The sequence below is a fragment of the Piliocolobus tephrosceles genome, unplaced genomic scaffold (assembly GCF_002776525.5).
Source record: "Piliocolobus tephrosceles isolate RC106 unplaced genomic scaffold, ASM277652v3 unscaffolded_221, whole genome shotgun sequence".
NCBI lineage: Eukaryota > Metazoa > Chordata > Mammalia > Primates > Cercopithecidae > Piliocolobus > Piliocolobus tephrosceles.
Window position 1 is genome coordinate 3,364 of NW_022304421.1, and position 13,480 is coordinate 16,843.

The 13,480-nt window shown below is 41.8% G+C and overlaps 1 pseudogene; it reads right to left on the reverse strand.

Annotated features, from left to right (window-relative positions):
- Positions 1 to 400: 400 nt before the first annotated feature.
- On the reverse strand, positions 401 to 1,330 carry LOC111528352 (annotated as a pseudogene).
- Positions 1,331 to 13,480: the final 12,150 nt, after the last annotated feature.

The following is a 13,480-nucleotide window of genomic DNA, read 5'->3' on the forward strand; positions in this document are numbered from 1 at the left end:
TCCCTTTTTGAAGGGAGAATATTTTTGTAACAACGCCCTTGAGTTCTTCTTACAAGTCACTACAGGGAAAGATATCTTGTATTACCAAGCAACAGCAAGCTATAAGCAGCACACTACCACAGTGGCTATTCCTGGACAGGATGGTGTAATATCCAACAGTGACTGGTATCCTACAGAAGAAAGACTGGTAAGATCAGACAAAAGCCTGACATAGGTAAAATGCAGCTTTCAACTGTAATTCACAAATAAAAGTCCCAAGTGGTAACACTACTGACACCAATAGTGAAAGTATTTAGAACCGGGATTCCAGCAATGATTTCAACCTAGCTTCCTCCTGTCACAGTTTCTGGAGGAGGTGGGACATGAGTAGCTCAGTATGCAGGAATGTTGATGGAGCAGCTCAGGTGCCTTCCAACAGGCCGAATGACTCATTACTCTGGGTGTGGGACACGGTGGTCTTCCCGCCAGCAGAGTGCTCTACTTCAGCTGTAGCCTCTGCCATCTGTGCTTTCTTGAGTTATTCTAAAAGTAAATTTTTGAACTTTCCAGGCTTCAATTCTATTTGTTACCATTCTGCCCTCCTTCTAGAAGCAGACCACAGTACTAAATGCTTACCAGGGCCATGGCTGAAGGTCTTCTCTCTGGATCTGGAGGAATCATAACTTTTATCAACTCTGTAAACTCGCAGGAAAGCACTTGTGGTATCAAGGTAACCTAGCCTGTGTGAATTCATGCACTGGTCTCCATTTCTGGGAGGAGATTCAGCACCAGCAGCACGTACCACGGTGAGGGCAAGCGAAAAAAATATCTCTTTTGGTAGCTGGGTGTAATCCTCCTGTAAAACTTCATTTGCAAGAAAACGACTGTCGCCCTCTTCAACCTGCGGACTAGAGATCCTTGTTACACGTCCAGGATCACCTGTGTTTACCATAATTTTGTTGGATCCCCAGTCATCTTCATCATCTTCAGAGGCAGCTTCTGGGATTGAGACTCCAGATATAAAAACACTACTAGATTTTGTATCCCTGGGAACCAAAGACATTGAACGAATGTAGCTCAAGCCCAGGCTACCTTGCAAAAGAAGACCCTTCAACTTTGCTTCTTTAAAGTTACCTCATGATTCTGAAGTTTTCACTTCAGCATCAGCTAAACTTCCAGCGTGACAATATTCATCCTGTGTAAGCATAGCACCATCTTCTGCCCAGGCAGAGAAATACAGAACTGCGTGAGGAAGTCGTCCAGGTACTGCAGTAGAGCCTGTGCTCCTCTCAGAGCGATTTGAGCACTGCAGAGTGGGCCTAAGGCTTTTCTGATCACCTAATGTATCCATCCTGCCTCTTCACACAGTAAACACAGAACCAAAGCCTCCAGAGCAATTTTCTGTAGCTCCTGAAACTGCTGTGCGCCTTAACCTCGCGTTGCTCTCAGTCACTGCAGTACTTTCAGCAGGCCAGGTTTCGTCTCCCAGCTCCTGAGCATTAGCTTCCATGTCTTCACCCCAAGAATCATCCCCATGCCCCCAACAGAATCCGGAGCGAAAGGATTCGAATTCACTTGGAGTCTGTTGCACACCCAATTCCCCTTTTCCTGGTTTTTCCGTATCACGAAGAAGAACCATCCCGGAGTTTAACTGAGCTGGGATCAATTCCTCCAGCTCTGGAAAGAAAAACCGGGGGTGCAAGTGGCGGGTGGCGGGTGGCAGAGCCGAAGCTTGCAGGAGATCCACTTGGGCGCCTGAGATCCCTCCGTGACCAGCAGGGCCCTCCCCGCCCCGGGTCCTCGCAGCTCCGCGACGCCTCCCCGCCGCGCCCTCAGCACTCGCCAGAATCAGTGGCCCAGGAAGCAGGTACCACTGGCCACCAGGAGCCCAAGCACCCTCCCCTCACGGGTCGCACTGAGACCCGCTGCCAGGCCGGTCAGCGCTGGACAGGGCCCCAGCACCTCCTCAGGCTCCAGCTCCCGTGGCTTCTGACCCTGGCGGGCAAGGTTCCGCTCAGCCCTGCCCCGCGAAAAGGCGACAGAGACCCACAGAAATCTCAACCTGTCTGGTGCTGGAGCCTGGGCTGCCGGAATGCAGCTCCGTGTTGCTGCCAGCGGCAGCCTCGCGCGCCCCCTGGTGGCCACGGGCAGAAGCTGTCACACCCCACAGGCGGGGGCCCTTCAGCCCAGCGAGGGGCGGGCTGGGGGTGCCACCCCCATTCATAGACCATGAATCAAAGCCCTCGGGTGGCAGTGTCTGGTCAAGATCCTTCCCAACTGAGCTGGGACGGAGTCAAACTCAACCCCAGCCACAGTGTATGCAGTGTAGGCAGTCAGGACTTCAACCATTCCTGAGACCCCCCTTACTTACCTCACAGGTACAGGCCGGCCCACATTTCCCTTCCTCTCCAGGACCCACACTCCGCGCTCTCAGCCACTTATTTCTCTTAAACATATACGGCTGATAGCAGGTAACACATCAGTAACAAGAAACTAGCAGGTGCTCAGTAAAATGGTCTACGCTGGCCTCTTCCATAGTTAAGGCGACCATTAACAGGAAAATGAGTCCACTACCCAGGAAGTGGACAATCGCCGGCAGCCCCTCAGCCTCCCTCTGGCTTTGCCTTCCCCCAGGCCAACTGGCGCCCGGAAAGGGTGTGGGCAAAGACCCTGTCACCTCCCAGCAGAGGGCGCGCTGCTCGCGGTTTTCGGGATCCTAGGCGTGGAGCCCTCCCCACAGGACCCTCAGAGGTGGTGACGAGAAAGGGCACACCCATTTGACAGGTGCAGAGGTCCGTGGGGGCGGGGTGAGCGGCCCAAGGCGGCAGGACCTGTGAATAGCAGACCCAGGGGTCCAGCAGGTCCCCAGCCAGTCACTGGGTGAGCCCCTGTCATGTGGGGATCACTGAGGTGCAGGCATTCTGACAAACACCGGGTTGAAGAACTCATGGCACTCCATCCTGACTTCTGGGGTGCTGTGCAACATATGTGAGGTCCAGCATGCACACGAAGCAAAGAGGGATAGATGGGGTGGGAGTACAGGGACAGAGTCACAGCTGGGACCCTTGAGAAAGCAGTTGGAGTTTTTCTGCCAGGGCAGGAGAAGCCTTCTGGGCCCCGAGGCTGGCATGTGCAAAGGCATAGAGGCAAGCTCCTCCTGACACAGGGCTGGAGGGGAAGCTCTAAGGGTTGCACACAGACTGTTCACACTGCATTCTTCTCCCCGGACTTGCTCTGCCCACAGCATCTCCATCCTTCCAGTAGCTATCCAGGCCACCACCCTCACCCTCTCACACTCACATCCTGTGGACCCCACATTTAAGAAACAAGAATTCAGCTGCTTCTCACCCCCCATGGCTGCTCATCACCTGGTCTGAATCCCCATCCTCTCTCTCCCCCTACCTGGTCTCCACTTCCATCCTCGACTCCTGACGTCTCATTGCAACTCAATACTAGGTCAGATCATGTCACACTTCTGCACTGGTGCAAAAACTATGCGGTTCCTACAGTTCAGTGTCCACCAGGATTTGATATTCCCAAGGCATGTCTCTCACTCCTTTGTTCTCATTTTACCTTCACACAGGAAAACACTTTTTCTTCTTGAAGTGTACTCTTACCTAGCTACTATGGGTAATCAAATCTCAGTTATTACTTTTGAAATTATTTTAATTGTACTTACCACCTAATGATATTTAGCTATATATTCAATGCTAGCTTGAATAATAATTTTTCTAAGCATGCTTTTTGAATTTTTAAAATTTAAGATGACAATGGATGATTTTATTACATATAGCATGATGTTGAATGGTTAAATCTAAATTTAGCTAATAACAAATGCATTATCTAACATAGTTATCATTTTTGTTGTGAGAACACTTATCCACTCTCGTTGCAATTTTCTAGAATGCAATGTATCATTAGTAACTATAGCCACCTTGCTAGACAATAGATTTCTTGAAATTTATTTTATCTATCTAATGGTAATTATGTGTCCTCTGACCAAGATGTCCACATCCTGTTCCCCTCTCTAACCACTCCAACCTCTGGTAACCACCATTCTGCTCTCTACTTCTGTGAGACCAATTTGTTTAGATCCCTCATATGAATGAGATAATGTAGTATTTTTCTTTCTGCACGTGGCTTATCTCACTTAATAATATACCTTCCAGGATCATCTGTGTCGACAGTAATGACAGCATTTTATTCTGTTGTATGACTAAATATCATTCCATTGTATGTCTTTATGTATGTATGTATCTACATACATGTAGGTGTATGAGCATATGTAGACACACCATTCTTCAAATATATTATTTTGCATTTATTTTTATTAAAATTATATTTCTTCCTTATCTAAATACTGATAAAAACATGTCTTTTCAGTCTTTCCTCTTAATAAAAGCTAAAGTTAAAGGGCAGTTTCCCCATTTTTAAATAAGATTTCTCTTTCTTGCTGATTTTTTTGGGTTCCCTGCAGAGTCTGCATATTACTGCTTAATTGTAAGTATAGTTCGGATTCTTTTCCCCATTCTGTATAATGTCTGTTTCCTTTGTGGTTTATTGTTTTTCTTCTAGAATTTTATGATTTCAGGTCTTAGATTTAGTCTCTAATCCATCAGGAGTTACTCTTTGGATATGGTGAGATACACACAGTTTCATTCTTCTACATGTGGCCACCCAATTTTCCCAGCACCATTTATTACGTATGTATATGTTTTTGTCTGATTTGTCAAAGGTTGTTATTGTTTGGCTGTATTTCTAGATTCTCTATTCTGTACCATTGGGCTATGTGTTTGTTTTTATACCAGCAAAATGCTGTTTTGGTTACTGTATCCTTGCAGTATAAATTGAAGTCAAAGGAAAGATAAAGGAAAATTTTTGTCTTTCCTTTATTTTGAAGGAGAGTTTTAGCAAATATAAGTGTTCTTAAATAACAGTTTTTCTTTCAATACTTTGAATATATTATCTCACTCTGCCCTGGCCTGAAAGCTTTCTTCTGAGAGTTGCGCTAATAGTTATGTGATGAGTTGATTCTATTGCTGCTTTTAAAATTCACTTTTTGTCTTTGGCTTTTGACTATGTTATTAGAATATATCTTGGTGTAAGATTCTTCATGTTCAACCTACTTAAGGACTCCTGAACTTCATGAAACTGGATGTCCACCTCCCACCTCAAATTCAGCAAGTTCACTCAATATTTTTCAAAGTAGGCTTTCTATTCCTGCCTCTGTTTCATCTCATTTCCACACAATGCATATATTGCTTTATTTGATAATGTCTCATAATCCTCATAGTTTTTTTACTCTTTATCTTTTGCTACTTTTTTTGTTTTTTGCACCTCTGACTGGATACTTTCAAGATACCTGTTTGCAACTTTGCTATTTCCTCTTCATGACTGAATCTGCTGTTAAAACACTCTGTTAAATTCTTCAGTTTAGTCATTATATTCTTCAGCATTAACATTTCTGTGTTTATTTTTATGGTTTCTATTTATTTGGATAACTTCTGACTTTCTTTACATATTGCTTTCCTAATTTTGTTCAGTTGTCTGTGTGTTCTCATATAGTTCACTGAGCTTATTGTCTAAAATAATTGCTTCCAATTTTTAAAGGCACTTTGTCAATTCCTATTTCTTTAGGGTCCACTACTGAAGGTTTATTGGTTTATTTAAATTGTGTCATGTTTTCCTGATTCTTCATGATTCTTGTGTCCTTGGGCTGGTATACATATTTCTGAGAAGGTGGTCATTTTTTCTAGTCTTTACAGTTGGCTTCAGCAGGAAAAGTCCTTCACCATTAAGCGTGGCCTGGTGTTCTTGTTCAGTCAGGTGGTTCAGCCTGTTGATGGATTTGGCCAACTGGCTGTGCTTCATGGTCAGAAATGTCTGCTGGTTTTACTTTCCTTGATTTGGTAGCTTTGTTGGGTGAGGTCACTTGAAGCATTGTGGGGCTCATTGAAATTTGCATGCACCAGTCATTGAGTGTTTCACCCCCTTTCTTTGGTCCCAGTTATCTTCAAGCATTCTAAGTATTAAAATTCTTCCAGTGTTCAGTTTGAGGCAAAGCAGATGTGTGCCCATCAGGAAGTACTCCCCAAGTAGATGCTGAATATCCACTTTGATCTACTTTTCTCCCAGTGGAAAAATAATGGGCTGAGGGTATCCTTCTCAGTACAGTATTGTTCTGGATATGGAAATGGTAAAGCAAACAAAGTAAAATCATTCATCTTATCCTTTTTAATGAGTCTGTGTTTGCTTTTGAGCTCTTTTTGGGCGTTGCAATCTCACACTGGTATTTGGAGTTCTCACAAAAGCATTCTTCCCTATAGGTAGTTGCCAAATAGATGTTTCTTTGAGGGAATCAGGGCTAGGAACCTACTATTCCACCATCTTACCAGACTCCCTCTACCCCCAACCCCTTCCATCTCTCAATCTCTCAATAATTTGTAAAATAGGAAAATCCAAACATGTCTAGAAATCATTACTAAAACTAAATAGATGAGTTGAGTGAAGCCACAGTATATAAGCCAAATGTATGAAAAGTCAATGTGTATTTTTATAGACCAGCAATGAAAATCGAATGTTACCCTGAAAAATCTCAAGAAAGTACTGAAGAAAATTACAGAATACCCAAATATAGAGCCATCATGTTCACATATCAGAGTATTCAATATAATTAATATGTAAATTTTCCCCAATTAATATACAGCATCAACACAATTCAGTAAAATTTCAGCAAAGAGCTTTGTAAAACTTGCTAAGCCGATTTTTAAAGTACTTTGACAATATAAAGAATCTAAATTAGTGAAAATAATGAAAAATAGTCACATTTACAGACATATTATCTGAAATAAATACTACAAAGCTACAGTATTTACAACTGTGTGTTATTACCTAAGGAAATAATTGTAAATAATTGTAATAATATAGAAAGCTCAGACATATATATACACACATACATATATAAATGCATATATATGTGTGTATGTAGATAAATATATTTACACACATATATAACTTTTTATCAAGGAATGTATGAAGACAATTCAAAAGGAAGAATGGATACTTACATAAATATTCTTGGAGAGATTGAATACCCATATGTAAATATATGAATACTAATTCATCAAAGTACATCTAAAAAGTTAACTTCAAATGAATTTGAGATCTAAATGGAATAGACACAATTACATATTTTGTATGACAAAAGCATAGGAGAAATTTACTGTGATCCTGAGATAGGAAATGGTTTCTTAGATAGGATACACATGTAGAAAACATAAAATAAAATGTATAAATCTAGACTTCATAAGACACTGTTAACAAATAAATTGACAGCCATAGCCTGAGAGAAATATTGAAATACATATATTTGATAAATGTTGGTATTCAGATTTGTATATACATAATTCCTACAACTCAGTTAAAAGAAGACAAATGACCTGACAAACATTAATGTGCAAGGTCCATTAGCTGCTGATGCATAAACACATTGTGGTGTGCCCATACGATGGACTATTTCTCGGCAAATAACAAGTAAGAAATTACTGACAGGTACAACTTGGATGATTCCAAGGGAATTATTGTGAGTTAGTAGAATAAGACACAAAAGACCACATAAATGTTAACATCACAATTATGTAAAATTTTTCAAAAGGCAAATACAGTAACTGAAATAGAATAATTTTGTCACAGGCATCATGTACAAGGAGAGAATTTAATGAAAAGGACCAGATTGAACTTTTCTTGGTATTGGAAATGCTCTACTTCATTTTTGTGACAGTGATTATACAGTCACGTGTAGCATATTTTGAAATAATAATGTGTAAAATTTTACAAATTATTCATTTACACTTGATGAATTTTAAATAATGTAAATTGAACCTCAACAAAATTATTTCAAATTATGCCATGGAAGAATGTGTGGGGCAATTGGAGCATGCTCAAAACATAGTGAATGTCTGCATTCATTTAGAATAAAACTGTATTTAAGTATTTGTTTAAGCCAAATACATGCTCTCCCTGTGACTAAGCAATGTTCCTGTAAATATATATACCATATAAATGTATCCTTATAATCATGGCAGCTTTATTTGTAATGGCTAAAACAGGGAATGTATCCAAATGTTTGTCAAAAGTAGAATGAATAAATTATAATATAGTTAGGAAGTTTTTTTGTCTAAATATACATAGCCACACAACTCACTCCTGTATACCTTTTATATTTTTACTGAAATGCTCCCCTCCCAGTTGAGCATTGCCTGTCCACAATATCTGCAACCACTCCTGCCTACTGATACACTTTATCCATTACTATTTATAAAAACTGTAAATGCTGTACAGTCTTCTTTGTATCTGGACCATATTCACCATTAAAGACGTAGATAGAGTCCATGAGTGCAGAAGTGCTTCTATGATATCACAGAATTATTATTCCTGGAGGCTAGAACAATGCCTGACACATAATACAACCTGAAAAGATCTGTTGAATGGATGAACCAATGAAAGAAAAGAACTTGACAACCCTGTGTCTCATACATGACTCAGATCACAAGGGCAATGGAATGAACCAAGGGATCTTAGCTAAACAGTCTCTCCAGTTGCAATGAATGGACATGGTCAAGGCATTACCTGGCAACATCAGCTAAAACTCTTCATTGTCCGGGAGCCATGTCACCTCTTACCCCAGAAAATGGCTCCCACCAAAGTGCAATGCTCAGAAAGCACATGTATGCTATCAAGAACAAAGGGATCATCAAAGCAAAGCTGGTGTATGTGTCCTTCAGATTGTCCTTTGATCCACTCCAGAAGAGGCGACAAGTTTCTAGGGTGGTGATGTTCTAAAAATGCCGGTGTCAACTGACACCCTGGGTTTTGGGACATTCCGATGAAAACCAGCAGCTTGAAAGTAGAAGATCATGCCATTTTAGAAACATCAAACCACATGTCCCAAGTAAGGAGGGAAGGAGCAAGAACATCATAAAATGTGAAGAAGGGAAAAAAGCCCTCCGTGAACTCATGTAAGACAACCAAGGATGTCTTGAACAAGAGGGGCAATTTAGGCAGTCAGAGATGATGTTTCATCCAAACTATAATTTGTGGTTGAGTCTTTCCTTTCTGTTCTTCATCACATGTGGAACACTATGTACCTCAACCTGAGATAGACAAAGAAAATGTGGATAATCAGTAGAAAAGTTTTGTACACAACTGTTCCCACTGTGGTATTTCCCAAAAATGAAATCAGAGAAAACTTCCCTCTTCCTCACACTCCAAGACAGATCTTTCCCTGTCTTTCTAGGGGGCATAATAATGACAGTTCAGGAAGGGGATTAATTACATACTTTTCTAATAGCCATGTCTGAACCAATGAGTAATGCATTGGCAGTTTCTTCACACACCACACTGGATCACCTAAAGATCATGTAGGTAAAGTCTCTGGTTTCTTAGATTTGGAAATACTCAAATTTTAAAAGTCTCATAAAGACACAATGAAAGAACACTTTTGGTCGAGATCTGGGATGCTGGGAAGTCCCTGATTTTAGCCACCCAAGATATGCTCAGTCATACTTCTGGTGGCTTGTTATTGCTGAGAAATATTCCATCCTATGAGCATGCCATGATGTGTTTATCATCAGCAGCTGATGGACCTGCCCTTATTGTCAGGTCATTTGTCTTTTTTTAACTGAGATGTATTCATTTCATAGATTATTATTATAGTTTAGGATATTATTTAATGTAATGATTGTTGAAAACATCAGTTAATCCCATAAGAGTCTACCTGCATATCTAAGAATGAAATAACATATAGATTCTTATTTTTTACACTACAAGCTACAGGGTGGATCTATTAAAAACTGTATTATTGATGATATAACATTTAACTCTATTATCAAATTAGTCTTAATAATATTTACTGACACAAAAATGAGGAAATTGTTGCTTGTACTCTGAAGTAACTTACAGTGCCATTGTCCCTCTCTGTATTAGATATGTATGGTTTTAAATGATGGCAAAGGTATAATAAATGAAATACAGAATACTTGAAAAAGGCATTATGTATAATAATATGACAAAAAAATAGTGAGGTTGTAACATTTTTTGGCACAAGGTCAGACTTTTATTTATAATTTTAGCATTTATTGTAGACAGAACTTGTGTTACATATTGTAGAAGAGAGGAGAGTAAATAAAATAAGCACCTCTTTTCACAGAATATTATAATGTATCAAAGGACACATAGAGGGGAATGTCAGATACTGGGGCCTATCAGGGGGTGGAGGGTGGGAGGAAGGAGAAGATCAGAAAAAATAACTAATGGGACCTAGGCTTAATTCCTGGGTGACAAAACAATCTGTACCACAAACTACCATGACACAGGTTTACCTATGTAATAAACCTAAACATGTACCCCTGAACTTACAAGTTTAAACAAAGCAAGTGGATTAATGTCCCAAGAAAAGCATGTTAATTTGACCCAGGGGCTCATATGCTGTTCAGTGTGCCTTCAACATGAGTGGTAAATTTATAAAGTAAACTTATCTATTTCTCAAAATCAGCCCTTACACTCTCATGCGCCCACTCTTCTGTAATGGTGCCTGGGAACTGAGGAGCTGAAAAGTTTTAATTTCTGGCCCTGTGTCTCACGAATGCACTTTATTTTGGTTGGCATTTTCTATCAGGTCTGAAGGTGAGGACCTAACTACTGTCAGTATTTAATATTTAGCAGAACCTTGTGTTATTTTTAGGCCCATAAGTCAAAGCCCTGTAACTTAATGGCACAAGTACTTTGAAAGAACATGCAGAAAATTTCACAGATGTAATACCCTTAATTATTTAAAGAAGTTTTTTTTTTAAATGACATATGCAGCATTTCAAAAATCTTTGTAGCTATCTTATTTAAGAATTAAATGGGAGGCAGGTTAGCCTGACATAGTTCCCAGCTTGACTTTTCCCTTGGCTGTGACTGTGGTGTCCCAAGATTTATTTTCCTTTCACAGAATGAAGCACCGACACCCACTTCGATGGGGCTGGACCTTGAAAACATGATGTGGTGAGAGCAAAGCCAGGCCTAAAAGGCCACATAGAGTGTGAAGCAATTTATGTCGAATGTCCAGAGCTGGCAGATCCATAGAGAGTGTGGAGCCAGGGGCTGAGGGATGGGACACTCAGTGGTGACCGGGGTGGATGGATGGGAGGGATGCGGGTGATAACGAAAGGATATAGGGTTTTATTTTTTGAGATGATGAAAATGTTCTAAAACTGTTTGTGTTTATGGCTGCACATATCTGTGAATTTGCTAAAAAATATTGAATTTTAACTTTCAAGTGGGTTAACTGTACAGTATGTGAATCATAGGTCATTAAAGCTGTTTTTAGGCTGAGCTCTGAGGGAAGACCCTGTGGGCAGCCCAGGCCTCCTGGCTGCTGCAGCCCCACAGAGTGAAACCCATACTCAGCTCCTGGGCATCAGTCTCCTGTGCTGGTTCCCAGGTGCCTTCTTTTATTTTTTTCCACACACATTGTCTGCTAGGCTTGCCAGATAAAATACAGGATGCCCATTTATTTCTGAATTTCACACCAACAGTGATTAAATTGTTAGGGTGTATATGTCCTAAATATTGCATGGGACATACTAAGACCCAAACATTCTTTGTTCATCTGAATTCAAATTTAACTGGGCACCCTGGATTTTTAGATGCTCAATAGGGCCTCCTTGCTTGGACCCCAGGAGCATGCAACCAAGACCCCGGTCTCAGAGACTGTAGGACTCCAGAGGGAGGTGGGGGAAGGAACTGGGCTGGTGGCCATGCCCAAGACAGAAGTGGTGGCTGCAGGGATGGACACACCACCAAGAGACTTTGGGTGCTGAAGCTTCCTGGGGCTCAGCTGGGCCCTCAGAGACCTGGGACACTGCAGAAGGCCAGCACCCCCCAGCTACAGAGCTGGCTGTTCTTCCGCATGTTTTTCCAAGGCTATGCAACTGAGAGCTCCAAATCAGCAAAGATGCAGTGGGGTGGTGTATTAGTCCATTCTCATGCTGCTAATAAAGACATACCTGAGACTGGGTAATTTATGAAGGAAAGAGGTTTAATTGACTCACAGTTCAGCATGGCTGAGGGAGCCTCAGGCAACTTACAATCCTGGTGGATGACACCTCTTTACAAAGTGGCAGGAGAAAGAATGTGTGCCAAGCAAAGGGTTATGCCCTTGATAAAACCATCAGATCTTGTGAGAACTGACTCACTATCTTGAAGATAGCATGGAGGAACTACCCTCCTAATCTAATTATCCCCCACGAGGTCCCTCCCACAAAACATGGAGATTATGGGAAGTACAATTCAAGATGAGATTTGGTGGGAACACAGCCAAACCATGTCATTCTGCAACTGGTCCCTCCCAAATCTTATATCCTCAGATTTCAAAATACAATCATGCCTTCCCAACAGGTCCCCCTGTTAAAGCCTTCACTCATTCCAGAATTAACTCAAAAGTCCAAGTTCAAAGTCTCATCTGAGACCAGCCAAGTCCCTTCCACCTATGAGCCTGTAAAATCAAAAGCATGTTAGTTACTTCCTAAATACAATGGGGGTACAGGTATTGGTTAAATACACCCACTTCAAATGGGAAAAATTGGCCCAAACAAAGGATTCACAGGTCCCGTGAAAGTCCAAAACCCAACAGAGCAATCATTAAATCTTAAAGTTCCAATATGATCTCCTTTGACTCCATGTGTCACATCCAGGTTATATTGATGCAAGAAGTGGGCTCCCATGGCCTTAGGCAGCTCCATCTCTGTGGCTTTGCAGGGTATAGCCCCACTCCTGGCTGTTTTCACAGGCTGGTGTTGAGTGCCTGTGGTTTTTTCAGGTGCATGATGCAAGATGTCGTTGACTTGGTCATTCTGGAGTCTGGAGGATGGCAGCCCTCTTCTCACAGCTCCACTAGGCAGTGGCCCAGTGGGGACTCTGTGTGGGGACTCCAATCCTACATTTCCCTTCCACACTGCCCTAGCAGAGGTTCTCCATGAGGGCTCCACCCCTGCAACAGACTCCTGCCTGAACACGCAGGCATTTTCATACATCCTCAGAAACCTAGATGGAGTTTCCCAAATCTGAATTGTTGTCTTCTGTGTGCCTACAGCACTAACAGCACGTGGAAGCTGCCAAGGCTTGGGGTTTGCACCCCCTGAAGCAATGGCCTGAGCTGTACCTTGGCCCCTTTTAGCCATGGCTAGAGCAGCTGGAACTCAGGGCACCAAGTACCAACGCTGCACACAGCAAGTTGGGCAGCCCAGGAAACCATTTTTCCTTCCTAGGTCTCTGGGCCTGCAAAGGGAGGGGCTGCTGGGAAGGTCTCTGACATAACCTAGAGATATTTTCCCCAATATCTTGGTGATTGACATTTGGCTTCTAGTTACTTATGCAAAGTTCTGCAGCAGGCTCCAATTTCTCTCCCAGAAAATTTGATGTCATTTGAAAGAAAGACACATGTCAACCCTGTAGTGAG